The 26,321-nt window shown below is 46.0% G+C and overlaps 1 protein-coding gene and 1 long non-coding RNA gene across 2 annotated transcripts in view; one reads left to right on the forward strand and one right to left on the reverse strand.

Moving 5' to 3' along the window:
- Positions 1 to 1,375: 1,375 nt before the first annotated feature.
- Positions 1,376 to 18,291, reverse strand: LOC116533817. Its single transcript, XR_004261458.1, has 3 exons — positions 18,207 to 18,291; positions 17,286 to 17,290; positions 1,376 to 1,388 (listed from the first exon to the last, which is right to left on the reverse strand). It is a non-coding gene; the product is annotated as an uncharacterized LOC116533817 (long non-coding RNA).
- Positions 14,353 to 26,321, forward strand: part of EMP1 (epithelial membrane protein 1) — a 21,085-nt gene continuing 9,116 nt past the window's right edge. Inside the window, exon 1 of the mRNA XM_032253692.1 lies at positions 14,353 to 14,520. The gene's annotated coding sequence lies outside the window, so the exon portion shown is untranslated. The remainder of the gene's footprint in view (positions 14,521 to 26,321) is intronic.

A 26,321-nucleotide genomic window follows, 5' to 3' on the forward strand; every position in this document is an offset into this window, starting at 1 on the left:
GTCTCGTATATTACACACTTTCAAGAAAAACAATTCTATTGCCTACTTATACACTTTGGGTGGATACAACAGCACTTGGTAATTTCTCAGGGATGTCTGGCAGTCCCATTACAGCACTGGGGACCGGGAGGCAGAATGGGGATGGGGTGTCTCTTGCTTAGTAGTGTCCACCGGGGAGGTGGCCTGGTTGGAAGGGTAATTGCTGGGCCCTCACCAGAGAGACATGGGGTTGAGAGGTGCTCAGCCACTTTCTAACCTTGTGACCTGGTGTGCTAATTTTCTTATCTGTAAGTTAAGAATATTACCTTATTATTATTCTTTTTACAGAGTTGTTATTAGGCACACATTAAGAGCTCAGCAAGTCATACCCATTATTATCATTATCATGCTATCACATAACTATGTGAAATAAAATGATGAGCTGACAATTGTTGTAAAATTTGTCATGAGTGTGAGGGGTGCTAACATCAGTCAAACTTATATTTGTTTCACTGCAGAATTGCCAGCCTCCAGTAAATGACTACATCGGGGACAAAGAGAAGCTAAGTGATGCACCCCTGTCCACCACAGTTCAGAGGTGTGGTTGAATGCATGCTCTGACCTGGGGTACCAGGGTGGAGCACTTTGAGGGTTTGGGGCAAGCCCTGGGGAAAGGAGTGAAGACGAGGTGGGGAGGAGGCAGGTGGGGCTGACCAAAGTGTAGGTCTGAATACGGCATCAGCCTCCAGGCCATGAGCTCCTCTGAACCTTCTTAATAAAAGGTGCTAGCTCACCAGCGTCATGGGCTGTTCATCCATCCTTCCCTGGGAAGTGTCACTCAGGAGGGGACCTGGGGAGAGCTGGCACTGGGACTTCCGCTTCCCCGTGCACTATCTCTTTCCCTCTTACTGACCTTGACAGTTCACCCATGCCAGTGCTCAAAAGCTTATGATAAAAAAAAAAAAAAAAAAAAAAAAAAAAAAAACCTGATAAACCTGATGTTGAAGCTGTAAGAAGTTTCAGGCATCTAAAACTGGTCTGGATTAGGCCTGGGGGAATCCTGTGGTCGGTGAGTCAAGAAGGCCAGAAGGCCATCGGAAGATTGAGAAAAGAAGCGTGGGCCTGGAGAGAGCCGAGTGTTTCAGAGTAAATGAAAAGTCCATGGCGTGTGCTAGAGGCTCACACTCTGGGTGGCAGGAAGACCAGACCTGCTGCAAATTCCACAGGCGGCTTCTTGAGTGTTTACGTCACTTTGCAATGTTGTGCTCATCACGCGGAGCTCTGGTCTCCCTTTCAGGGCAAGGGACAAGCCAGGCTGTTCACATGCACAATTGTGTCCATTGCTGATGAAGGTTTCTCTTGACTTCCCACAGATTTAATGGGCAGGCATTCAAATACTTGCTGATTCACTGATCAGCAAGGCAGTAACTAGGGCTTTTTAACACTTAATCTATTTTTAACCTTTATTAAACACGTATTACGTGCTAGGCACTGTGCTTTACACATGTCATCTCATCTTATTCTCATAAAAACTTTATGATACATGTACCCATATTTGTTTTTCAGGGAAGCCTCAGAAAGGTTATGTGATATGCCTCTCTGAGGACCCAGATTCAAATTCTCCCTGGCACCAATGGTTGTGAGCTTGAACACAATGAAATCCCGACTCAGCATCCACCAGTGTTTAATTTTTGACTTGTTTATGTCTATAAAAGTAGGTTACCAAGGACAGGTAGAAGTAAGATCTTTTGGTGCTAGTAGGATAAGGAGATAAACATATTTATAGTGTGTTAATGCTAGAACCAATCCATTTTCACAATCTTTCATTTACTTATAAATTGATTTTGTTCAATAAAAATAATAGAGCACCTCTATGCTAAAGCATGACTGGCCATTGCTGAGGGTTCAGAGATGAAAGATCATTCCTGCTTTCCAGATCTTGCTGTCTCCTGGAAACAGGGAGACAGAAAAGTGAATATTGGTAAAGTCAGGTGTACTTAGAGGCTGTGGGAGCTCCCAGGAGGAGCATCAGATTCACACTGGGGCTGCGGGTGTCTTCCTGGGGATGCTGATGCCCAGGCTGAGTCTTGTAGACCAGGCCAGACAAGGGAGAGCAGGCCAGGGAGGGGGAAGGGCATTTCATCAGGGCAGGACATGGAAGGCTTGGAGGTTCCAGGCTCAGGCACAGAGAGAGTTCAGTATGGCTGGGACATAAGGCAGGGAGGAGAGGGTGACAGGCTGGTTGGTGGGTTTGAGAGATAGGGACAGTCAGACCAGGGAAGGCCTTGTGTACTGGCCAAACAGTGGGTCCATATCCTAAAAACAACGGGGTGCCGTTGAACAGCTTTCTGTGGAGGAGAGACTTGGTCGTTTTAGAAAACCACTCCAAGAGCTGGAGAGGGGAGACAGGCTAGGAGGGAATGAGAGGGTCCAGGGCAGTGAGCGGGGAGCAGGCTCAGAGGTCTTGATTGGGGGAGACAGCTCTCGACACTCAACTGCCCTCCATCCCAAATCAGGAAATACATGGAGTGCTTTTGTTCTCAGAGCATTGTCATATTTAGTTCAAATTGGTATTTCTATCTGTTTACATCCAATGCTCATTGATTATAACGAATAGTCTACAAACCGCAGTACTGGGAGCCTCAGTGGCGGGTTCTGTTCAAGGTCTCTATATACGTCGTGTCATTTCATTTTCCTATCAGCTTTCTGGGGTAGATTCCATTATCTTCACTTTACAGATAAAGAAGTTGAGGATCGGAAAAGTTAAGAATTTGGCTGGAGTTGGAGATAGAGAGTGAAATAGTAGACACTGGAGACTCAGAAGGTGGGAGGGTGGGAGGGCAGTGAGGGATGAGGAATCACTCAATGGGCATGATGTACAGTATTTGGGTGATGGTTACACTAAGTGCTCAGCTTCACTGCTATGAAATATATCCACATAATAAACTGCACTGGAATCTATAAACAATGCAAATAGAAAAAAATTTGTCCTTCAAAGTGACAAAGCTGGGATTCCAACCAAGCATGGCATTCTCAGTGAGGTGCCATCTTGGGTTTTTGTATTTGTTTTGAAGAGGGTGAATTCCTCCCTTCTTCACCCATATCCACACTTTGTAACTGTAGGTTAGCAATCCAGGTTCTTTAAGAAATTCATTTTTGTATCTTCAAATTCTCCTAATTAAATAAGAGTCAAAGATTGCATCAGGCACTAAAATGGAGGTTTTGTAACTTGCAAAATGTTTTCATCCATGTTGCCCTTGCTGGGTCTTCCTATATTCCACCAAGCTGGGAGAGACATTATTATTTCTATACTATTGATGAGGAAACTGAGGCAGAGAAGCAGACATCATATGAGTAAATGGCACAGCTTGGCCTCCATGCTCTGAATTTATCCTTTGCCTTTTGTTTTTCTCTGACTACACTCAGGTGGCAAATAGTATCACATGAACATTCTTTGGTGCATAAAACTGGGAGAAAAATGCGATTTGAACCCCTGATTGTTTCTGTCTTCGAATCCAATGCAACTCATTCAAGAAGCACTGGGTACCTAAAGTGTCCAGGCACTGGGTGTTCAAAGATGCTCGGCTCGGCTCTTAGGGAGCAAGTGGTGCACAGAAGGAGGGACCCAGGGGAGCCGAAGGTGCAACAGGGTGGTAAGTGACATCCTAGAGGTGTGGCCAGAATGAGCCAGCTCCTGGGGTGGGGCTATTCATTCTGCCTAGGGTGAGGTGGAGGGAAGGGATGGCCTCACAGAGAGCTGGCTGTGGAGGTAGAACAGCATTTCTGTAGGGAAAGAAGGGCAGGGGCAATGACAACAACAGGGTCACTGGTTAAATCCTCACTATGTGCCAGGCCCTGTGTTAAGAACTTTAGAGATATTATTCATTTGCTACTCTCAGTAACCCTACGAGGCTTCAACTAGTATTAGGCCCATTTTATAGATGAGGAAACAAAGGCTTAGGGAGGATTTACACAGAGGCAGTCTGATTCCAGCTCATTCTCTCGACCACTGCAACGCAGGGCAGGCACTCAAGCTAGAGAACAGAGCTAGGGCAATGCCTCAGAGATGTAAAGATGCCCAGCTCACTCAAGGTGCAGGGTGGGTGCAAAACGGGAGGAGGGCAGAGGCCTGAAAGGGGGATGGGGCCAGTGTGCAATGGGCCTTGCATGCGTTTATCTTCCCATCAAAGTTAGATAGCAGTCATGTGATCCAATCTGATGGGGTCTGTGTTTCACCTAGATATGGTGCCACAAACTCAGTGCCTGCAGGGTCCAGCTCCTGGGATAGGGTTACTCATTCGGCCTACGGTGAGGCCCATGAGGCAAATGAGGGAAGCAGGCCAAGTGAGAACCAGGGGATGTTCCTGCGAAGGCAGCAGGCTCCAGGCCTCCAGCTCCTCTCAGCTGACTGCAGCCACGTGGGAAGGAAGTCCGTTTGTCGCCAGTCCCTCTCATTTTTAAAAAATCTCGGCAAATCAAAATTTTATTTGAAAAATCCTGATTTTAAAATATAGGAGATTAATTCAGATTACTTTTTAAGAACACTTTCAGGACCAAACCAACCATGAGTGTGGGCTGCTAGTTTGCTACTGCTTACATGGAGGATGAATTGGAATAGGGAGAGCTCAGAGGCCAGGGGCTCAGTGTCAGGAACCCATTCTAACACACTAGACAGAGGAGGAAGACTGGAGCATAGGCCACAGCATAGGGAGGAAGATGAGGGATCAGGCCTGAGATAGGTCTTAAATAGAATTAACAGTGTTACTTAACTTTGGATGTGAAGAGTGGGAGAGGGAGGAGTCAAGGTTGACCTGGTGGAGATGGAGCCGTTCATTCAATTAATTTTTGGACAATTATTTATTGAGTACCTACTATATCCAAGATACGGCCTGAGGAGCTGACATATCACAAGGCAGAAGACACGATACCTTGCTGTGAAGAAGCTCCAAATCTAGTGAGAAGGTCTGTTGAAAGATAAGGACTGTTGGGAGATTTGGGGGCATGTAGGAAGAGCAACCACCCTAGCCTTAAGCAGCAGGGTGTTAGGGAAGGCTCTGCTGCTGCAGGAGAAGTGCAGGTGTGAGAGAGAGGGGCAGACATTGGATTTTGGATCTGTTGAGTTGAGTCTCAGCTACAGCCCTGGTAGTTCTGTGATCTCATACTGTCACTCTGTGATGCTTTTAGTTTTTTGACACATGAGCGTCCAGACAGCTTGCTCACTCATGTGACACATGCCTTTCTTGCGGTCATGCGTTCCCTGTATCCTCTTTTAAAATGCTTGGCACACATGTGTGCACGGCTGAGAGTGTAGCAGTGTCACTCTGGGTCCCTGCCCACTTGTCATCCATCTTAGGTGTTGCAATATTTGTAAGGCGAACCTGGGCTGGTTTGTTTCATTTACTCATTGCTGTTGTGGAGAACTGTTTCTCTCGGTATTAAGATCGTTGTATGGTGGATTAATTATGAGGAAGACACCCTGTGCAGTTCACCACTCCACCTCCTATCTGAGAGTGCCACACATTCTTCATCCAAACCCGGGCAAGATTTTGCTTCAATCATTGAACACACATTTTTTGGGCATCCACCATGTGCCAGGCACTGTTCAAGGTATTTGCGATGCATCGTGAACAGAGCAGGACTCCTACTCTCATGCAGCCTTGCTTTCCTGCAGTCTAAATGATTTGTTCATGTTTATTTCTGTGTTGCTCTTTTGGGGTGTGCACAGATGTGTGGCCCCCTCCCAGCCAGGAGAATGTTCCCACCTGTTCCCTCTCAAGTAAAGCTGTACCCCTCATCTGAGACTCCATTCTGATCCCCTGTATGGATTGTTTGCAGCATGGCAGCCCCTTATCTTGGCTGTTGAATCTCCACTGTCCCAAACAGAAGCTTAAATACTTTGCCCAAGTTCTAAATATTGTTCCTCTATATGCTCTGAAAGCCATTTATGTTCTCTTTTGATAAGAAAATTTAACTCTATCCTTAAACCAGACCCTTTATCACTCCCATTGACCTCCTTACCAGACGCATACTTTCTGTCATAAAGCCCTTGTGGTCTTTTGTTCTCTGTCCTCAGCTGAAAGTCCTTCCTGTGGGAAAGCATCCAGACAGACCCAAAAGGGGCTTTGAACTCAGGCTTGAGCTGGTACACTGGTGTGGATTTGGCAGGGCAGGATATTCAAGAAAGCTTTTCTAGGGAGGTTGGTTTTCACCAGGTCACTTGGCATGCAAAGATAATCTGGGACGAGGAACTGAGAGGCCATTGCAAGGGTCATTTGGTCTGGGTGAGTTCCCTGCTCAAAGAAAAATGGTGCAGAGACCTCTCAGACTCATAAGCTGCTCTGTGAAGGTCCAGGAAGCTCTGGCTTGAATTGCTACCTACTGCAATAGTAAAAACAAAAAACAAAAAAACCCACCCCTCATACCTGCAATTTCTTCACCTATTTGTACCATTCTTGATCTATGGCAGACAACTCATAGCTTCCAGGAGCCACAAAAATACAAGCATTGTAGAGGAAAGAGAAAAGTTAACAGCAAATACAGAGTTAAAAACTTTAAGAAATTTAGATGCTGTTCTTTAACAGGTCTGTGACCTCGATCAAACAGGCAGGCTTCCCTGAGCCTTGATTTTACCCTTCCAGTAAGATTTTTTTAATAGGTTGAAATAGGAGCAATGTGTATGCATAAGATGTTATGCAGGTAGAAGTTGTTTTTACCGTAGTTGTGATTATTATTTTTACTTTGAGCAGGCTTCTCTCCTAAAGCCTACATTAATCTGGACCTGGATCTTCAGGGCTGCTCCAACGACTCTCCCTCTGTGGCCGAGGACAGTCCATCAGCCATTACCCAGTGAGCCATCCCCTGTCCTGCCCATCAATCAGCCAGCACTGGGCTGAGGAATCTGTAACCTGTAACCTTGCCACCAGCTAGCAGGGACCTTGCATTTTCTTGCTTCAGTACCAAGGCTGGAAATTCCTTGGAAGGGGCTGCACCAGCATAGGCTTGCCTGTTTCACTGCACCCAGGATGCTGAAGGAACGCCACTGTGCCAGGATATAGGGAACTATAAGCTCGCTAGGGACAATTCACTAGTATACCTCCTGCTGCCCTGCAGCGCTTTGTGTGGGCTCCAGCCTGTGCAACTGACTAGGGTCACATGCTGAGCTGTGGGAGTTGAGGCATAAAGTGAGGTCCAAATGATGCCAAGAGTCGGAAATTTTGGGAAATGGATATGCTGGAACTAAAAACGCAGATGGAGTAGTTTGTGGAGATTCAGCCAAAACTAAGGGATCTTTAAAAGATCAGATTCCAGGCAACCACTCAGCCCTGTGCCTTCAAGGTTAGGGAGAGTCCTTTGGCTTCACGTTCTCAGATGAAGATCAAAAGAACAACAATATGATGGCCAATCATTGCTTATGACATAAAAAAGGAAGAAAAGAGGGCAGAGGGAGCTGGTGGGCATCCATTTACACACGCTTCGCATAAGATTGAGGAAAGTAACCAGATAATGTTAATACTAGAGGGGACCCTCAAGACCATGAGAAACGACCCTAGGGAAGGAACTGAGACCTAGAGTGCTTAAGTAAGCTTCCAAGACTGCACACTGATGAGCGATGTGATCAATGCTGTACCCCAGTCCAATGGACGGGAAACAGAATAGTTAGTAAGATGGCAAACATGTCATTACATGTACAGATAAGTTATGTACAGAAGTTTCACCATGGTATTGTTATGGCAGCCAAAAATGGAAGCAGCATCAATATCTATTATCCACTAATAAAGAATTGCTTAATGTTTTATGGTATATGAACTCAGTGGAATACTACATAGTCATTATGAATAATGATGTGGATCTATAATTATTGACATGGGGTGCTGAGGGGCTTAGCTAGAGGGACACATAAACTTTTGTTATATAATAATAATGGATGTCGATGCAGCACGCACATTATTTTGGGTAAAATTTCTTATGTGTATACGAATACATATAAATGAAAGAATGTTTATAATAATTACCCAAGAGGTGAGGTTTTGGATGATTTTAACTTTTTAATTTACATCTCCATGCATTGTCGGAATTTTGTTTGAAGATCATATGCAGGTATTATTTTTTATAATCAGAAATCAAACAGTAAAAGGACTTCCTTTTTTTTTGGTTATGGAAACTTGTGTGCAGTTTCAGAGCTTCCCAGGATGGTGGGAGTGAATTTCTACAACCGGTTTGTTTATGGTTGTTTTCCTCAATAATAGGCAAGTGCTGCCCAGCACACAATTCAGGGGATGACCATTTGGAGGGCATAATGCCCTGGATCTTCAAATGGGAGCTGTTGGTACAGGAAGTAGATTAAGATGTCCCCAGAGCTTCAAGATAAAGTCTTTTTAGAAGAGTAAAGGTTGGAATGAATGGAGTGGTTGCTTTGAGCTTCTGTGGAAGTGACTACCCTAAAAATAGTCCCAAATGGGTGGCAGGAGAGATTTAGGAACCCCCCACCTCTAATTAAGATGGTATAGTCACAGGCAAGCAGGACTAGAGTGGAATTACAGCTGGAAAGGTGAGACTGAGTCAATTGCATTGGTTAGTGCTGTAATTTGGCTGAGGACACAGTGTGTTAACCAAACAGGGGTGACCTGTGCCGAGTCCAGAAAACAGAGCTTTGTGTGTTTATCAGTTTATCTAGCCTCGTCCAAGGAAGAATGGCTGTGAATCTTGCGTCCATGGACTCTGCCAGGTCACACGCATTGAAGTTCCTTCCTACACATCATCGTACAAGAAGAGGCTGGACCTGACATCTGTGTTTGGAATGGTAAAGGCGTGTCTCAAAGTGTCAAGAGGTCTTGTTTCATCCTGTAATATTTTTTGAAAAATTGACGGCCAGGCGCAGTGGCTCATGCCTATAATCCCAGCACTTTGGGAGGACGAGGAGGGTGGATCACGAGGTCAAAAGATGGAGACCATCCTGGTCAACATGGTGAAACCCCATCTCTACTAAAAATACAAAAATTAGCTGGGCATGGTGGCGTGCACCTTACTCAGGAGGCTGAGGCAGGAGAATCGCTTGAACCCAGGAGGCGGAGGTTGCAGTGAGTGGAGATCACGCCATTGCACTCCAGCCTGGGTAACAAGAGCGAAATTCCGTCTCCAAAAAAAAAAAATTGACCTATTATTCTAAAATTTAACTGGGATGCATACCCCATTTTCTAGTGAGGCCAAATAATCAAGTCACTCTACTTAGTTCATTTGTTTGTTTTCACCAAGAACCAACTTGTGTCTTTGAAAGTGTTAACTTGGTCTCAAAGATCACTTCTGGCACATCTCTGGGTCTCATGTGTTTTGTTGACCGCACAGTCTCATGGGGAATATGCCTTAGGATCCTTAGGCTGGACTTGGTTTTGTGCCCCTTCCATGGCAATTTTTCCTGGGCAAATTTAAAGACATGTACTGCCTTCCCGACAGCTATGGGGGCTTAGCTAGACGAGTGCTCTGACCAGCATGTGAGTTTGAGGAAAGAATCTTAAACAAGAACCAAGAGCCTCTTACTCAGTTATTTGACACTTTACTGATTAAACATATTACATTTTAATTGAATGCCTACTATGTAGCCAGCATTTACTTACTGGACCTGCTGTCAAAGGAGGGGCTAGTCACTCTTTAGTCTCTTATGAATATTCAGTTTCTTACCTGAAATGGTCCACTAAGCAGGAAGAACAACGCACTCAGTAACACGAGAGCTAAAGTACAACAGAAAACCATTTATTCAGTATACCTTTAATATCTACCTTCTAGTATTACCATTGGCATTGGTTGGAAAAAGGAGGTCTTCGTTTTTCATTTTGGTCACAATTGCTTCTTATTTGTTTGCCTGTTACTCTTCTCTGGCCATAAAGCTGTGTCTGCACTGGAAATGGCTCAGGTCCCTTTGTCAGCCATTTGGATCAGCCATGCATATCCTGACTGCCTAGAAACTAGGTTCAGCAATTAGTATCAATCTGGTAACAGTCCAATGTGGCAAGGGTGGCTTACTTCTCCTCCAAGTTGAGATGTCATTGTTGACATCACCACTCCTCTCTAGCCACATGCCACTTTCCTCTGTGTCCCACCAAAAGTATCAGGTCGTGGTCTTTATTCTAGAAAGGCTCTCAGTATCTCATCAGTGTTCTTTTCCCTAAGCAGTGTAAGGACCAGCTAGCTAAGAGACCAGAAATGGGGAGACTCGGAGGATTTTGGAGACTTCTCATTTTGTGAAACTATATTAAAATTACATCTTACTGAAAGGAATTTAAGCAAGTAAGCAATAAAAGCCAGAAGAAAATGGGCTAGGCACAGTGGCTCACACCTATAATCCCGGCACTTTGGGAGACCGAGGTGGGCAGATTTTCCGAGTCCAGCTACTCTGGTGGTTGACGTGGGATAATTGCTGGAACCTGGTGGGCAAACGCTGCAGTGAGCCAAGATTTTGCCACCTCATACCAGCCTGGGAGACAGAGCAAGACTGTGTCTCAAAAACAAAGCAAAACAAAAAATTAGCCAGATATGGTGGTGCCCGCCTGTAGTGCTAGCTACTCAGGAGGCTGAAGTGGGAGAATTACTTGAGTCCAGGATGGGGAGATTGTAGTGAGTCCAACTTGTGCCATGCACGCCAGCCTCGGTGACAGAGAGCGACTCTGTCTCAAAAAAAAAAAAAGGAAAAGAAAAGAAGGGAAAAGAAAGCCAGCAGAAAGCCTGAGAGAGAAATAATGAGAGGAGTGTTGAAGAAAGAAATGATAGAAAGGGAAGAAATACAACATTTCTGGTGAATTCTCAAACTTCAAAGAGGAATGGCAAGGAACAAAGATTCCTTTGACTTGAGAGGATACTGTATAACATTTTCTCTCCATTCTATTTACCTTCCAAGCAGTGCTTGCTAATATTAATATTGACATCCCTGTTCATATAATAGCTTCGGGGAACACGTTGCATAGTTTAGGATTCTTTTTGGTTAACTGAGTTTGAACTAAAACAAGTTCAATCTATTATTAGTTTTCTTTTCTGTGGGCTGCAGGGGCCAGACCTGCCTTAGGAGACTTCTTGTATCAGTCATTAAAAGCCTTCGTTTCATGCATTCATTAAAATGTTTACGCTGGTTCAAACCTGAAAATCTGCCCCAAATGGCATCATGCCAGAAGTTGAGTCTTGTTGCTTCAGAAAAAGGGGAAAATATCCCGGTGCTGGAGTAACACTTGCACTGGGTGAGAGGGACATTCCTTCCCAAGAATATATGGCTTTTCATTGAGTGAGGTCAAATGAAACTTTGCCCGGTTCTTTGCCCATGTGGAAAATGAATGCGTCTAATTTACCTTCCAAATGGGGGAAATGGGAGCAGAAAGGCAGATTGCTTGACATTGTTTGGAAAGGCCATATGAATGCCAGGGGAGCTGTATCTCCAGCCCCATGTGGTTTCAGGCCCTGAACCATTTACTGTCAGTGGTCTAAAAATTGTCTGCTCAAGGCCACAGGAAGACTCAGACTTGACATTTTAATCACATCCAGAGGCACAAGAAGTGAGAACTTCAGCCAGAACAGATCCAATTTCTTTCCCAGACTTGATAACTTCGTTTCATAAAATAAGCTCAGTGATATTTCAAGGGTTAATTACAAGTCTTTAGAAATCTTGGACTTGCATTTATCTTTTAAAAATACTTAAACAACTTTGCTTTCTAAGGCACCACTCTGGGTGTGTGCATGTGTGCGTGTGTATGCATGTGTGTGTGTATATGTGTGTGTGCCTGTGTGCATATGTGCATGTGTGTGCATGTGTTTTTGCATGTGTGCATGTGTGTGTTTTAAGAGTTCTCATTTAATACTAAATAGACAATTAATATGTTCTATCCAAATCTAGACATCTCCAAAAGTACACAGGAGGGTGAGATTTATCAGACCCATTTGGAAGGTGATGCCGTGTACTCACTTTAAGGTGAAATGGAGGAGGGCAGATGCCTCGCTCACAGCCACTGCCAGGTAGTAGAAGCGGAAGCTGGAACTCCTGCTTTCTGAGTCCTGTTTGGACAGCCCCTCCCTGAGTCCAGTGCCTCTCTTTTTGAAATCCATAGAAATCCAGATGGACTGAAAGATTCCTCTACTCAAGTACTTTAAGAAAAGTTCCCAATTTTTCCCTTTGTTAAGCCCGAGAAGGAGGTGGTGGGGGAGAGTGCCTTCCCTCTACTATTCCTTGGTTCCAGAGTTCTCTATAAAAAATGCAATCAGACCACATACTCCTCAGCATCTGAGAACACTTCCTCTGGAGTCCAGTTCTCCTTTCCAGGCAGCTGAGGGAAGAGAGACTTTAAAATTGGCAGAGGGCATCGGGGATGAAAGGCAACCCCGAGAGTAGGAAAAGGCCAGGTGGAGAGGCAGATGGCAGCAGGGGAGAACAGCCCAGCTGAAGCGCCAGCCCATGCCTTGGGATTCCCCAGCCTCACGGGCAGACACCCTCCCCTCCCCGAGGGTTGGGCTGCTCACAGATTACAGGAACTATTAACCCACTGCTGGGAGTGGCCCCTCTCAGACAGGCATTTTTACTATCAAGTGAGTGATGAGAGAGGGGAGAGGTGAGGAACTCTGGAAAACATGCAGCCTTTTATCACATCATCAGTTTTCAATGAGAAAATCCAGACCTTACTTTTACAGAGATAGAATTCAGTTCTCAGGGACTTGCGAACGTACAGCATCAAATCATTTTGGGTGTGTGTGTGTGTGTGTGTGTGTCTGTCTGTCTGTGCGTGTGCGTGTAGTATGTTTTTCTTGTCATCCCACCTTAGAAAATACTCTCTACATTCCCACGTTGAGATATTTTTTCCTAAAAACCGTCCATCCATACACATCCCAACCTCCTGAAGAAAGTCCTATAAGTTCATCACAGAAGATTCGGGAAATACAGACTGTGACCAGAACAAACTAAAATGCACCTATAATTTTAAAACCGAATTTGATCAACATTTTGGTGAAGAGCCACCAGTCTGCTTTCTGTCTTTTTAGGGAATATAAGCTCCAAGAGGCAGAGGTCATTCACTTCTGTGACTCAATGATCTGAACCGGGCCCAATGAAGGTTGACATGCAGCCCGTATTGGCAGAATAAGTGAAGAAATACTACACACGCATATTTTGAATTGAAACAGGTTGTCTGGGTGCATCGGAGAATAACAGAAATAGAATTGCTTGGGTTTGTTGACTTTGATCCAACCTACTGCTGGTAATGTACTGAATCTCCTTGGATAAGTCACTTCACCTCTCTGGGCCTGAGCTGCTTCTTTAGTAAAATAATCCTTGTAGCTAAGATGTATGTGCACTGTTATAAGCCCTATACATGTATTTCTTATTATAACTCTATGAGTTAGGTACCTACTATCTCCATTTTATGCATGAGAAAATAGGCATGGAGAAGTTAAGTGGTTTACCTAAAGTCACACAGCCAATTTGTGGAGAGCTGGGCTTGAACTCAGGCCTCTGGGCTCTTACTCTCTCCAGTGGAATGCCTGGGCTGTGGGATGAGATGACTTCTCAGGCTTCTCCCAGCTCCAGTGTTAGAGAGAGAAGAGAGAGAGAGAAAGAGAGAGGAAGGGAGGGAGGGAGGGAGGGAGGGAGGGGGGAAGGAGTGGTACAGGAAGGTAGTCCGATGATTATGCTACTGGCCAAGTTCAAGAAAGTCAATTGTGGAACAAGGTCCAGCTGATTATTACAGAGAGCAAAGTTCTTAAGTAGAGGACTTCCTCCTGGAATGTGGAGAGTCCACACGGGCATTAGCAGAGCATAATTAAAGACCAGGAATTCTCTGCCATTCCATCAGCACTCCATCACTCAGAGGCAGGGTTGCAAGGGCTCCTGGTGTGTCCCCTTCGCCTTCAGGGCCTCCTTGTACAGCCACCCACAGGACAGTGCACGAGGGTCAGGCAGGGAAGTAAATAAAAAAGGAATCTGATAATTTCTGACGGTGAGCAGCAGCTGATGCATTTAATGGGGGAGAAAGACTGGGGATCTCGTTTGATGGTGACCTAGGACTTCAGTCAGCAGGACACCGGCCCCTTTCCTCCCCCTCCCAGGCTGAAACCTGGTGTTTTGCCTCATGTCCATGGTAACCAAGTCTCCTTTTTGGTGAGGAGGAATGGGCTTCAGTAAACAGATCTATTTGTGTGATCCTATTACTCATTTGAAGCAATGTCACTCCTTTTTCCACTGTGGTCTGTGTGTCTGAGTCAGAGAGAGTGTACAACAGGGTTCTTTGAATTGATGGCTCACTCCCAGCCACTCTTGACTGACTGCCAGCTTAGCAGGGCGTAGCTTACCAACAAATCTTTTTTTTTTTTTTAAAGCCAGACTGATTCATAGAAACTCCTTTAAAACACGGTGAAAAGAAACCGCCCATTACACACCCCAGTACACCAGCAGAGGAAACTTATAACCTCGGAAGACGGGTCCCTCCCCTCAGTGCAGCCGCGAACTTCCAGAAGAGCAGACCAGGGCTGCTGCCAGCACCCACCACTCAGAGCTCCTCTGTCGCGGAGACCCTCTAGGTAGGACAGCTCCCAATGCTGTGGGACTCTCAGCAAACTTTCTCTGTCCTTTCAACAGCTCTCCTTCTTCTGACCTCATCTAAGCTTTACTTTTTCTTTTTTCCTTCGCTATTTTTCTATGATTCTCTAAGAACCAAGTCCTTGAAACTTTTGGCTTAAAGTGAATACACAGACAAAATTTTCCAGAAAGTTCAGAAAAGTGCATTTTGAGGACGTAGTCTGGGGAAATCAGCTGGATGGGGCTAAAATCTTGTCTGGCAGTGACTGGGTTCTCGATTCAGGTTATCGATGGAGCAGGGACTTTGAAACAAACCGGGATAGGATACTGTTTACGGAGGAAACAGCATGCACCTTGGAAATGGCATTGGGAACTGGCCAGATGTTTTTCAGCTCCTCTGTTTTGGTTCCGATTGCTTCAGGACTTGAGCTGTTTCTCTGCCTGCTGGTTGTTAGCTGGGATTTTTTGGGTGGCGGTGGATAGATAACTCGTTTTCAGTTTATTTTTCACGTTGCTTTTCTTGCAGGTTTGCTTCTCTATTCACTTCTGTTTAAATTTAAGTATTTTTTCCTCCACACAGGAGGGGAAGAGGGGGATTGGTTTGTTTAAAGAAAAACTTTGGCGGGGTGCGGTGGCTCACACCTGTAATCCTAGCACTTTGGGAGGCCAAGGTGGGTGAATCACCTGAGGTCAGGAGTTCAAGACCAGCCTGGCCAACATGGTGAAACACTGTCTCTACTAAAATACAAAAATTAGCCGGGTATAATGGCGGGTGCCTCTAATCCCAGCTACTTAGGAGGCTGAGATGGGAGAATCATTTGAACCTGGGAGGCAGAGTTTGCAGCGAGCTGAGATTGCAGCCCTGCACTCCAGCCTGGGCAGCTAAGTAAGAGTTTGTCTCAAAAAAAATAAAAAATAAAAAAAAAAGAAAGAAAGAAAGAAAAGAAAACCTTTAGAGAGAGAAAGAGAGGGAGGCAAATGGTGTTTCAAATGAAACGTGGGAGGGGTTCATTTAGTGGAAGCAGGAGCTGATGAGGATTCCAGATGACTTCTCTTGGCCAGATGTGGAGGGTGGGGGAGGCAGAAGGGAAGCTGGGTTTGGAAGAGAGGGTGGGGCAGGGGAACTTCATCTGTGCCTGAAAAAATTGTTGAGTGGCTTTGTGCTTTCACCCCAGAGAGTTGCCTTTCAGTGCCAAGTGTAAAGATGGCTTATCAGAAATGATGAGAGAAATTTTGAAAGAAAGTGGATGTGGAATTTCTCTGCACGGAAGGCAGTGATTATTTTGAAATCCTTATCTTTTCTCTCTTTCCTAAAATGTGGTTGTATAAATGTGAACACACCTGCTAATCATGAGGTAAATCTGGAGGAGTGAAGAAGGGTGCTTTTTCTATTTTGTTTTTGGTTGTTGTTGTTAGGTTTGCATTTCGGGTGAGTGTCTACCAAGGTGTGGCCCATTTCAACACAGACACTGGTATATTTTTTCCCCAAGTAAACAAGATGAGGAGAATGACAGGATTCAGCTTGTCTGACAAAGTTAGGCTTTTCCTTTAGAAAGGAGTGTGCTGGGAGAGAAGATTTAGATGTAATCAACCCTGTGTGAGCAGGCAATGCTCCTTGTAAAATTGCCCCAGGAGGGATGATTGTGTAGGCACCAGGGCGACACTTCAAGATGAAGGGAACTCCCACATTTGCTTCAAGTGTTTATTATTTCCACATTACGTGGATGTGGACTAGGGAAGCCATTATTAACTCAATCGTGGTGATATCCTGTGAAAATTACACAAATCTTTTAGTTCCATGCAGGTTAAAACTAATAAGTAATGTCTGTCTAAACAGCACAGGGAAAGCAGCGACAATTCTGGAGTGTAAACCATAATGAATCGCATTATTTGCAGCAGTGTTTCACCTTATACTGTAGCTTTATACACAAGAAAATATGCTACATGCTATTTCCTGGAGTTTGAAGACAATTTAAAAAACGCTATTCTGATTCCTGCTCTCTGCTCTTACCCCAAGAAGTAGTGAGAGAGTCCCTTGGCTGTGGGAGCTTTTCTGGATTTCAGCTTTGACAATACTGAAATGTGAGGGTTATTTTCTTCCTCCTGCTGCCTCCCACCCTCAGAGGCAGATCCAATTCCACCCAGACTCTGAAGAATGAAGCAGGGGTGGGGGTTGCAGGACATCCTGTCTGGCGCCCTGGTCAGAGAGCCCCCCACATTTTACATTGTTTGTGGGTACTGAACTGTCTTGGGAGTTGGCAAGAGGCCATAAAGGACCAACTCAGAGCAGATCACATCCTTAGAACCTGGCTACCTCCCAGGGCTACTGGGCAGACCACTGGGGAGAGGAAAGACATCCCTTCTGTGGATTGTGGAAAGGACTTACTGTGCCTTCCTCAGCCCTTCCTGCTTCCTCCAGAGACCAGATTAGCCCCATCCAATTCCCACCTTGTTGGTGGGCTTCATGGAGACCCACCCAGGGAATGCAGACCCTCTTGGCTTGCTCTGGGTAGCTCTAGGGATTTCAGATAGTGCCAGAGAAAGACACACTGAAGACATAGAAAAACTTGTGGATGAGGCAAAACCTCCTTTCTGTAGACTCCAAGGAGCCTGGTGGGCACATAGTTGAAACCTGGCCACAGGAAAGGACAGGAGGCAAGTCGGTTCCATTTCATCCTTCATTTCATTCACAGAATTCTAAATTTGGGAGGGATCTTGGAGATCAACTCATTCATTCTCCTACTGTATGCAGAAATCTAATTTTTACACCATCTTGAACAGATGGCCATCTTACAGATCTTAAAATTCCAGATGGGGGGAGCTCAGAATCTCAGTGTGTACCTCCATGCTCATTTCCCTTGGCAGGACAGCTCTAATTTTATTAAAGTTCCTAAAATCAAGCAAAATCAACTTCCTTATAACTTCCTCATTCTGTTGGCCTGAAATGACTCAGAAAATATCTATTCTGGTTTTGTTGTTGTTGCTCCACCCAGTGATTATTATTCTCTAAACACTTAACCCCTACTTAATACTTAATGAATACAACTTGATGGATCTAGATTGCATTAGCTTTGCTTTTCTTTTCTTCTTCTTTGTCTTCTTCTCCTTCTCCTCCTCCTCCTCCTCCTCCTCCTCCTCCTTCTTCTTTTGCCTAAGTCTCAGAAGACCAGGGAGCATTTTTGAAGTTTGAAAGTATGCACATAGTCAATCATAGCCACAGAGTTTTTGATTCGGAGGTATTTCATTTTCTAAACACATGAATATGGTTTCTTCTTTAACTTCTCACATGTATGTACCTAGCTGCCTAACACAAAAGCTCAGGCCTATTTGGGACTCTCAGATGTACATACTCGGGGGGACACACCCAGTGTTGCTACCTATTAGGTCATAGTTAGATCAATCTAATACATCTAGCTTCTAGCTAGGCCTTTTGGGGATTGTCCCATAACTTGGTTCATAGTTCATGTAGCCCACGCCTATACATTGTCACCACCCATTATACTAACTATGAGAACAGGCTGTCCATCAAGTGTAGCCTCCTTCTAATTGCTGGCCAGCAATCTGGGTAGCAGCCCCTTGAGAAGAGCTCATAGCCCTTAACCAGTGTAGAACTGGAATTTTCTGACCATCAGCTTCCCTTTTCCAATACGTTTCCCAGCTCTGCCCAGGTGACCTTGAATTTCTGGACCAGGGAATCCCAAATATGGTTCCAATTAGGGGTTTACTTGAATCTCCATCACCTGGTCCCGACATACACACGTCCAGAGACTACTCTTTGCAACACTTCAGTCTCTGGTGTCTTGTGTGGTTAAAACCATTTTCTTCAATTTACCCAGGAGATTCACTGATACTGAAGCAGAAAGATGAAAGCACGAACACCTGTGTGATTGCTGCTTCTCTCGCTTCCTTCTCAGCAAAATGTTGGGGTCAACGTTTTCTTTTCTGTTATGGAGATGGCATTTCCCTGGAACTACAATGGACTCCTCTCTGTTGGTGCCCTTGGCCTTATGTGGCTGTGGCAGTCTTTCTATTTGCTGAGCCTCTTTCATGAATTATTTCTTCAAACAGGGCAGTTAACATAGAGAGCCCTTTCAGCACCGGTTAAAACTGTGGCAAGAATCCTGGAGCAGATGGAAGACAGCTGACTGGGAAGACAGAGGGGCGGGGTGCTGTCTTGACTCTGCTGTGTAACCACAGGCGAGGCGCTTGTCTCCTTGTTTTTGGAAGTTGAACTCACTGGTTCTTTCAGACCCCTTATGGCTCTGAGATTCGAAGATTCAGCCAAGCATGGTCATCCCAGCTACTTGGGAGACTGAGGTGGGAGGATCACTTGAAGCCAAGAGTTTGAGACCAGTCTGGGCAACATAGTGAGATCCTGTCTCTAAAAGGAAAATTTTAAGAAGCAGGGCATGGTGGTGCATGCCTGTAGTCCCAGCTACTCGGGAGGCTGAGGCAGGAGTATTGATTGAGCCCAGGACTTTGACGCTGCAGTGAGGTATGACTACGATTGCACTCCAGCCTGGGTGACAAAACAAGACCCTGTCTCTAAAAACAAACAAACAAACAAGAAAAACAAAACAATTAAGATTCTACCATTTCTATTTTGAGAAATCCCTTGGGCTGACGCTGACAGCTAGTTTAATCCATAAAAAGTTGGTAGACTAGTGAAACAAGGCAATGCGAGGCATTGAAGTGGGCATTTTACAGAGGATTCTTGGCTCCTAGGTGCCTTGAGGACCCACCCAGCCTCCTCTGCCCCATCTACTCAGAGATTCTTTCGGCATGGTGGTCCCCGGACTTACTCTCAGATAGCCACAAGAATTCATCCAGCACTAGGACTAAAAGAAAGAGGCTTGAGTAATTAAACGTAAAGGGTGCCAGCTCAGATGAGGAGGGCAGGCTGGGTCCGTGAAGACATTGACAGCAGCAAAGCATTCACCAGCAACCGAATCAGGCTCAGGGAGAAACTGAGCTGGCCCTGGGAAAGAACCTCCACCCTCTTCTCGAGGAGGGAGACCTTGCAGCATGAAGGTGTGGTGCACAGTTGTGGACAGGAGCCAGTGAGGAACAATTTGAGAGGAGGAAGGGGAAGGTGCAACCAGGACAGGAGGGAGGGAGGGAGAGCAGGTGGGACGCTGTTTCCCAGCCTGTGTGTTGAGGGAGGAGGCAGGCAGAAAGACCTAGAATCGTAGAAAGAACTAGGTGGATAGAGAAAGACAGAAGGGGGCAAAAGAGTAAGAGAGAAGTGGTGAGGATGTTCCCCCTCCTATCCTTCTGCTCTTTTTTGGGGACCACCCATCCTCAGTGTTTTAGGACAGTCCTTCGGTCAAAATCCTGTTCTTTGTCCCCTGTGAAGAATCTTTTGTTGCATCGTCTACGTCTTGTTTTTTCAGGATAGTTGGCACCTCCTAGGTTTCATTTGAGTTTCCATTACATGTGCCCACCAGGCTGGAACCTCTTCAGTGTTTCTCCTCTTCCAGGTCAGATCAGAGCTGAGAGCAAAATGGGGTCCTTGATCCTTAGACCTCTCATTTCAAAGAATTAAAGACCCTATTCCAAGAGGCTGGAGAAGGGGAGGTGGAGAGAGGTTTGCTACCCTCAAACAACAAGTTTGGGGCAAGCCAGTGTGTTCACGTTGACCTCAAAGAAAGTTCTGAAGCTGAGACCTGGAGCTGCTTCCCTTTACTGAAAGACAGTCTCCACGCCTGGGTGGGTCGGGGACTCCTGTGCTGGGGTGGGGCCCAGGGCTGAGGGTTAGAAGCTTGCTGGGAGTTTGCAGGGGTATCTGGTTCGGGCCTGCGGTGGCCAGCAGGGTGGGCCCTCTCAGCAAAACGACAGGGAGAAGCAGTGGCCTTTGAAAACCCTGTGTTTTTACCATTGGCACTGTTTTGGGGGTATATGTGGAGTCTCTGATTAACTCAGAGAGGGTAGGAGGAAAAAAAGGAAACAGTAGATCTGGTAGAAGTTCTAGAACAAGAGATGGGAGAGAGAAAACATTTCCACCCTGGCCTGGAAGGCATGAAACAGTGGCTTCAGTTCTGATTTGAGTCCGTTTCTCCTCTGAGGACATGCATTTCCTTCTTGTCAAGGGGTTGGACTGAATGACCTCGATGCCTCTAAACCTCTAAAGAATGAATTGCAATGAGGCCCTGAGCCCACCGATGGGTCTGGGGTGTCTCCAGGCGAGGGGCCTCCCCTCTCAGCTGCTGCCCTCCAGGAAGCTGCAGCTTTGCTGGTTCAAGCATGTTGCCGCCATCTACTGTTGGTCCCGCCCAAGCCCCGCTGGGCCCGGCCACACCTAAGTTTTCTTCCCAAACCCATAGTTATTATCTTGGCAACGTCTCCCTTGAAGACATTCTGGCTGCCAGAACACTCCTTTGTCAGAAGCAGAAGGCAACTGACGCTTCCGTCCTCACCCAGGGAACATTGCCCGATCCCTTGACCAGCTGCAGTCTGGGGGCGTGGGCTGGGCCCCGCTTCACAGCCCGGGTCTGGCCTCTGTCTTTGCAGATGTTGCCCAGATCCACCCCCTCCCCTGGACACAAAGGAGGACAAGCGGAAATAAGAGAGAGAGGCTATTCTCCTTGGGAGCATTTGCAAAAACAATATTCATCCCGCTTGTTTGCTTTTAGCCTAACTGTTGGTCCCCAGGCTCTGCCAGAGAAGCCTAAAGCCCATTTCTCTGGCCCGAGCCTCTCATTTTACACAGAGGAAGAGACCAACCTAACCAGGAAGAGTGCAGCCCCCAGCTCTGTGCCTGGCACAGGGCTTCAGCCCTCGCTCACCCTGTGAGTTCTACAGGTCACAGTTCAGACACGGTGGGGCCAGGTTGGAGCTGAAAAGCCCTGCTCTGTGCTACTTTGTACTCTGTGCCTCTAGGAGCCACTGACCAGAGAGGTTATGTGAATTTTCCAAAGTCAGCAGTTGGTCAGAGGCAGATTTATTATGAAAATCTGATTCTCTTTCCCTCCTACAGTGGTTTACCCCACTCCCAACCCATCCCTCGGCTTCTCATCCCTAACTATGTGAGACTCTGTACTAGTCTACACAGCACCAAACACGACTTGCTGTGTAATAACCCCCATTTAAGATAGCCTGCATTTGGGAGATGAAAAAAATAATTGTTTTCCCTGCAGCATGCTGGTCCCTATTACTTTTGCTGCTTGATTGTTTGGTGATGTTTCTCCTGGTCGTAAAACCTGCTCTGTATTTTAAAACTTCAAGTCCTACCTGAGGTTCCTTCCTTCCACACCGAACATGAACTATGCAGAGGCCGGAGGAAACAGCCCTTGAGAGTCCTTTTTCTCCCCATGTTTTGCACGAAGAAATTAATGCCCTACTTTCCCACCCCTGCATAAAAACAATCTTGAGAATGGAAAAGTACATTTGACATAAAACAACAAAAACAAGGTCTCATCCACTCCGCCTGCCTTTAATGCCAGCCTTTTCCTCCTCCAGCCACATCCTCTCTGGCTGCTCCCAGAAGGGAGTGCTTCCTTTTCTGCTTTTGCGTTACATGGGCATCTATTTTGCCAACCCAAATGATCCTTTATGGGAAACAACACAGCAAAACCAAACCAACGAAAGCCAAGTGCTCCCGACATGCACAGAGGGCAGAAAGGCTTTCGTGCCACCCTGCGTGGTGTCCTTAGGAAGGAGAGGCAGCTGCGGAGTTTCAGGTGTCACGCTGGGGAAGGTGGTGTGGGGACAGTTGACTCATGGGGGTCGCATGACCAGAAGCCACTGCGCCTCTCATCTCTCCTCATACCTTGGAGGAAGCGCCACATCTTTGGTCAGATGCTGTGAGAAGGCTTTCCTCAAAGTTTACAGTTATCCAGAAAGAGATCAGAATTTCATTGCTGGAAAAACATCAGCAAACAAAAAGACAGGGAGTGTCTAGTAGTAATCTCTGGACCGTGTTATGACTTGACTGAGATTTTAAGATCTAGGGTGAGGGCCTCTAGTGAATCTTCTGATAACCCGGTAGTTCTGCTGTGAAGACAACCATGAAGAGTTAGTTTAGTTGGGTAATCTCACTGGTGGAACTAAAGGTGGTGTGCTCATTGCCAAGAGCACGCTCGGACGTATTGTCAGAAAAATCTTTCTAACAGGGAGGGGATCCTGGTAGGTAGTGAGCTCCCCAGGACTGAAGGAGTTTAAACATGATTTAGATAGTTCTTGGGTTTAGATTTGTAGATGACTTTCTTGAATTGAAAATGAATTTTAAAGACCTCCCTCTTCAGTCCTGAGATTCTATAATTCAAAGAAGTAGAGAGAAAGGTTAAATCTGCAGACAAACTAGTGTTTAGAAATTTAAGATATTTTCTTTGCATTCACGTATTTCCTCTTGAAAAAAAGGCAACACGCCTATATATACCCTTGTATATTCCAATGCTCTCAGGACATAGTCACATATTTACATAGGTATTTCTATAGAAATATATCACAAAGTTTGCACGCAATAAGATACGCAAACCTAGTTGTAGTAAAGTATTAAACAATTTCTGAAAAACAATAAAGGACTAAAGTCCATGTATGATTAAAAAAAAGGAAATATTTTCCCTCTAGAATTCTGTGTTTATTATGAAGTCTTCAGTCATTTTGACATTATTTTTCCATAGGGAAGAAAATATGGCCATCCTTAATTCATTTATTTGTTCCTTGACTGGATATTTATTTGGTACCTGTCATAGGCAAGACTCTCCCTTCGGGGACTTAAACTCTTAGGGCTGCCATCAGTGGTTTTAGTAAAAAGCTATGTAAGGGCAATAGAATAAGAGAGGGAGAAACTACTTCTTTTTTTTTTTTTTTTTTTTTTGAGGGAGGTTCACTCATGTTACCCAGGCTGGAGTGCAATGGCGCGATCTCGGCTGACCACAACCTCCACCTCCTGGGTTCAGGCAATTCTCCTGCCTCAGCCTCCTGAGTAGCTGGGATTACAGGCACGCGCCACCATGCCCAGCTAATTTTTGTATTTTTAGTAGAGACGGGGTTTCACCATGTTGACCAGGATGGTCTCGATCTCTTGACCTCATGATCCACCCGCCTCGGCCTCCCAAAGTGCTGGGATTACAGGCTTGAGCCACCGCGCCCGGCGAAACTACTTCTAACCTATGGATCTGGGAAGGCTTTTTAGAAGAGGTAGGATTTTGGCTTGGTTGAAAAGAATTTGATAGGCTGTCTCTGAAAGAAGAATACAAAAGCAGGGCTGTTATTCTTGGAAACCAAACTCCTGGGATTGCAAAGGCTGGCTGGAGGTGTTTGGAGCCTCTTTCCTGGTGATTGGTGGTGGTAGTGGTGGGGTTCAGAGGTTCTTGAGCAGGGGAGCGCCATGGTCAGATAACCCAGTAGTGGGTAGGAGATAGGTTAGAGGGGAGGAGTTCAGAGACAGGGTCATGGGCGAGGCTGATGTCACGGTCAGGCTAAGACCTGAACTGGACAACAGCAATGGGAATGGAATGGAAGGAAGGATGCGAGATAAGTAATGGAGGTAGAAGCTCAGGGTAGGACTGTGATGTTTTGGGCAACGAAAGTGGACTGAGGGGAAGGGAAGATAGGACATTTGGCAGTGGCCATTACTGCTCCTTCTCCCCAGAAAAACCTGGTCTGTCTTAAGCTGCCAGGGAAATGCCAGCCGAATCCATCCCCTGCTACTCAGAAAGCTCTCTTGTGCCCTCTTGTAGAGAAGAAGGTCTCCACGATGCCTTTCATCTGGGAGAATCTCACCCACTCTCAAATGAATCATGGAAATTCCGCCTGTGTTGGCCTCGTCTTGAGCCGCTGATTTCTGAGCATGCTCGCCACCTCCCCCGACCCCTCAGCTCAGGCTAATTCTTCAGTGACTCAAGCCCCAGGATTCTGACCACTTTCTTCACTGGAGAAGTGGGTTTCTGGTTGCTCTATTCTATTGCATTGTTCCTAGTCATTGTGCCTTAGACCACTCTTAAAAGGATTGCTGCTGCCTCTAGGCCTTGTGGCAGTTCAATAAACACAGGCTTCTGCACAGACGGTATCTGATTCCTGGCTTAGCAATCACGGAGCCAAATTATGCACCTCTAAACTTCCCTTCTCTTCCTTAGGAGTCAATTATTCTCAAAGCCTCTGCAGAATTAGTTACCCACCAATAAAGGAAAGGTTCCCATGGGGGCCTGAGTAATTTCTCACCCGTCAAAGAACCCTCAGTGTTAGGGCTGCCTGAACAAAGGCCACAAGGCAATGTATGGCAGTCTCAGGGCTATGTTCCTTTGATTCTTTCGTGTGTGTGTGTGTGTGTGTGTGTGTGTGTGTGTGTGTGTGTGTGAGGGAGAAGCCAATAAAGATTTAAATAGGTGGAGATAACTTGAGATGGTGGTTATTCCTCTTTCCCTTCTCTCATATCTCATAGTAGTCCTTTAGAGCTACAGTCACCTGCAATTTTAATCCTCAGGGTTCTGTCTTCCCCTCCCCTCCCCTCCCCCCCCCTCCCCCCTCCTCCCCTCTTCTTTTTTATTTGAGACAGAATCTTGCTCTGTCACCTGGGCTGGAGTGCAGTGCTGTGATCTCGGCTCACTGCAACCTCCACTTCCTGGGTTCTAGCGATTCTCCTGCCTCAGCCTCCCAAGTAGCTGGGTCTACAGGTGTGTGCCACCACGCCCAGCTAATTTTTTGTATTTTTAGTAGACAGGGGTTTCACCATGTTAGCCAGGATGGTCTCAATCTCCTGACCTCGTGATCTGCCCGCCTCGGACTCCCAAAGTGTTGGGATTACAGGTGTGAGCCATCACGCCCAGCCTTCTTTGTTTTTTTGAGATGGAGTTTAGCTCTTGTTGCCCAGGCTGGAGTGCAATGGTACAATCTCAGCTCACTGCAACTTCCACCTCCCAGGTTCAAGCGATTCCCCTGCCTCAGCCTCCCAAGCAGCTGGGATTACAAGCATGTGCCAACAAGCCTGGCTAATTTTTTGTATTTAGTAGAGACAAGGTTTCACCCTGTTTGTCAGGCTGCTCTTGAACTCCCTCAAGTTATTTCTACTAACTATCATAACATTTTCTGTTAGCTAAGAACTTTATCTAAATACCGAATGGTCAGTGTTCATGAGGTTTGCATTAGAGACAGGAGCACAAAGACACCTCTGCTGTAGTGTGGTCTGGGCAATGTGGGAAGAAAAGGAGGAACAGTGGTCAGAAACAAAAGACGGTGGTCAGAGGCAGGGAACGGCAGGCCTGTCCATCAGGACAGAAAGAAGAACAGCAAAGGCATATCAGAGTGCGTGTGTGGTTCCAAAGTGCTGATCTCCATTTCTCTTAACAATTACTTCTCTCCAGAGTCAACACACATGGCTCCTATACCTTTCTCAGTTTTCCACCCAGCCCCTGACTGCCCTTGTGCCACGTATGTGAGGTATGTGAGGCTTAAGAAGGAGATCATCCTCCACTCACAGTGGCGGGTCCAGAAATGTGTTCCTGGCATCCCACACAGAAGTCAGTGGACAGCCTGTTCTTTAAGAATGCAAGGACGCCGGGCGCAGTGGCTCACGCCTGTAATCCCAGCACTTTGGGAGGCCGAGGCGGGTGGATCACAAGGTCAAGAGATCGAGACCATCCTGGTCAACATGGTGAAACCCCGTCTCTACTAAAACTACAAAAAATTAGCTGGGCATGGTGGCGCGTGCCTGTAGTCCCAGCTACTCAGGAGGCTGAGGCAGGAGAATTGCCTGAACCCAGGAGGCGGAGGTTGCGGTGAGCTGAGATCGCACCATTGCACTCCAGCCTGGGTAACAAGAGCAAAACTCCGTCTCAAAAAAAAAAAAAAAAAAAAAAAAGTG

This window comes from Sapajus apella, unplaced genomic scaffold (assembly GCF_009761245.1).
Source record: "Sapajus apella isolate SASKATOON/1434 unplaced genomic scaffold, GSC_monkey_1.0 scaffold84, whole genome shotgun sequence".
NCBI lineage: Eukaryota > Metazoa > Chordata > Mammalia > Primates > Cebidae > Sapajus > Sapajus apella.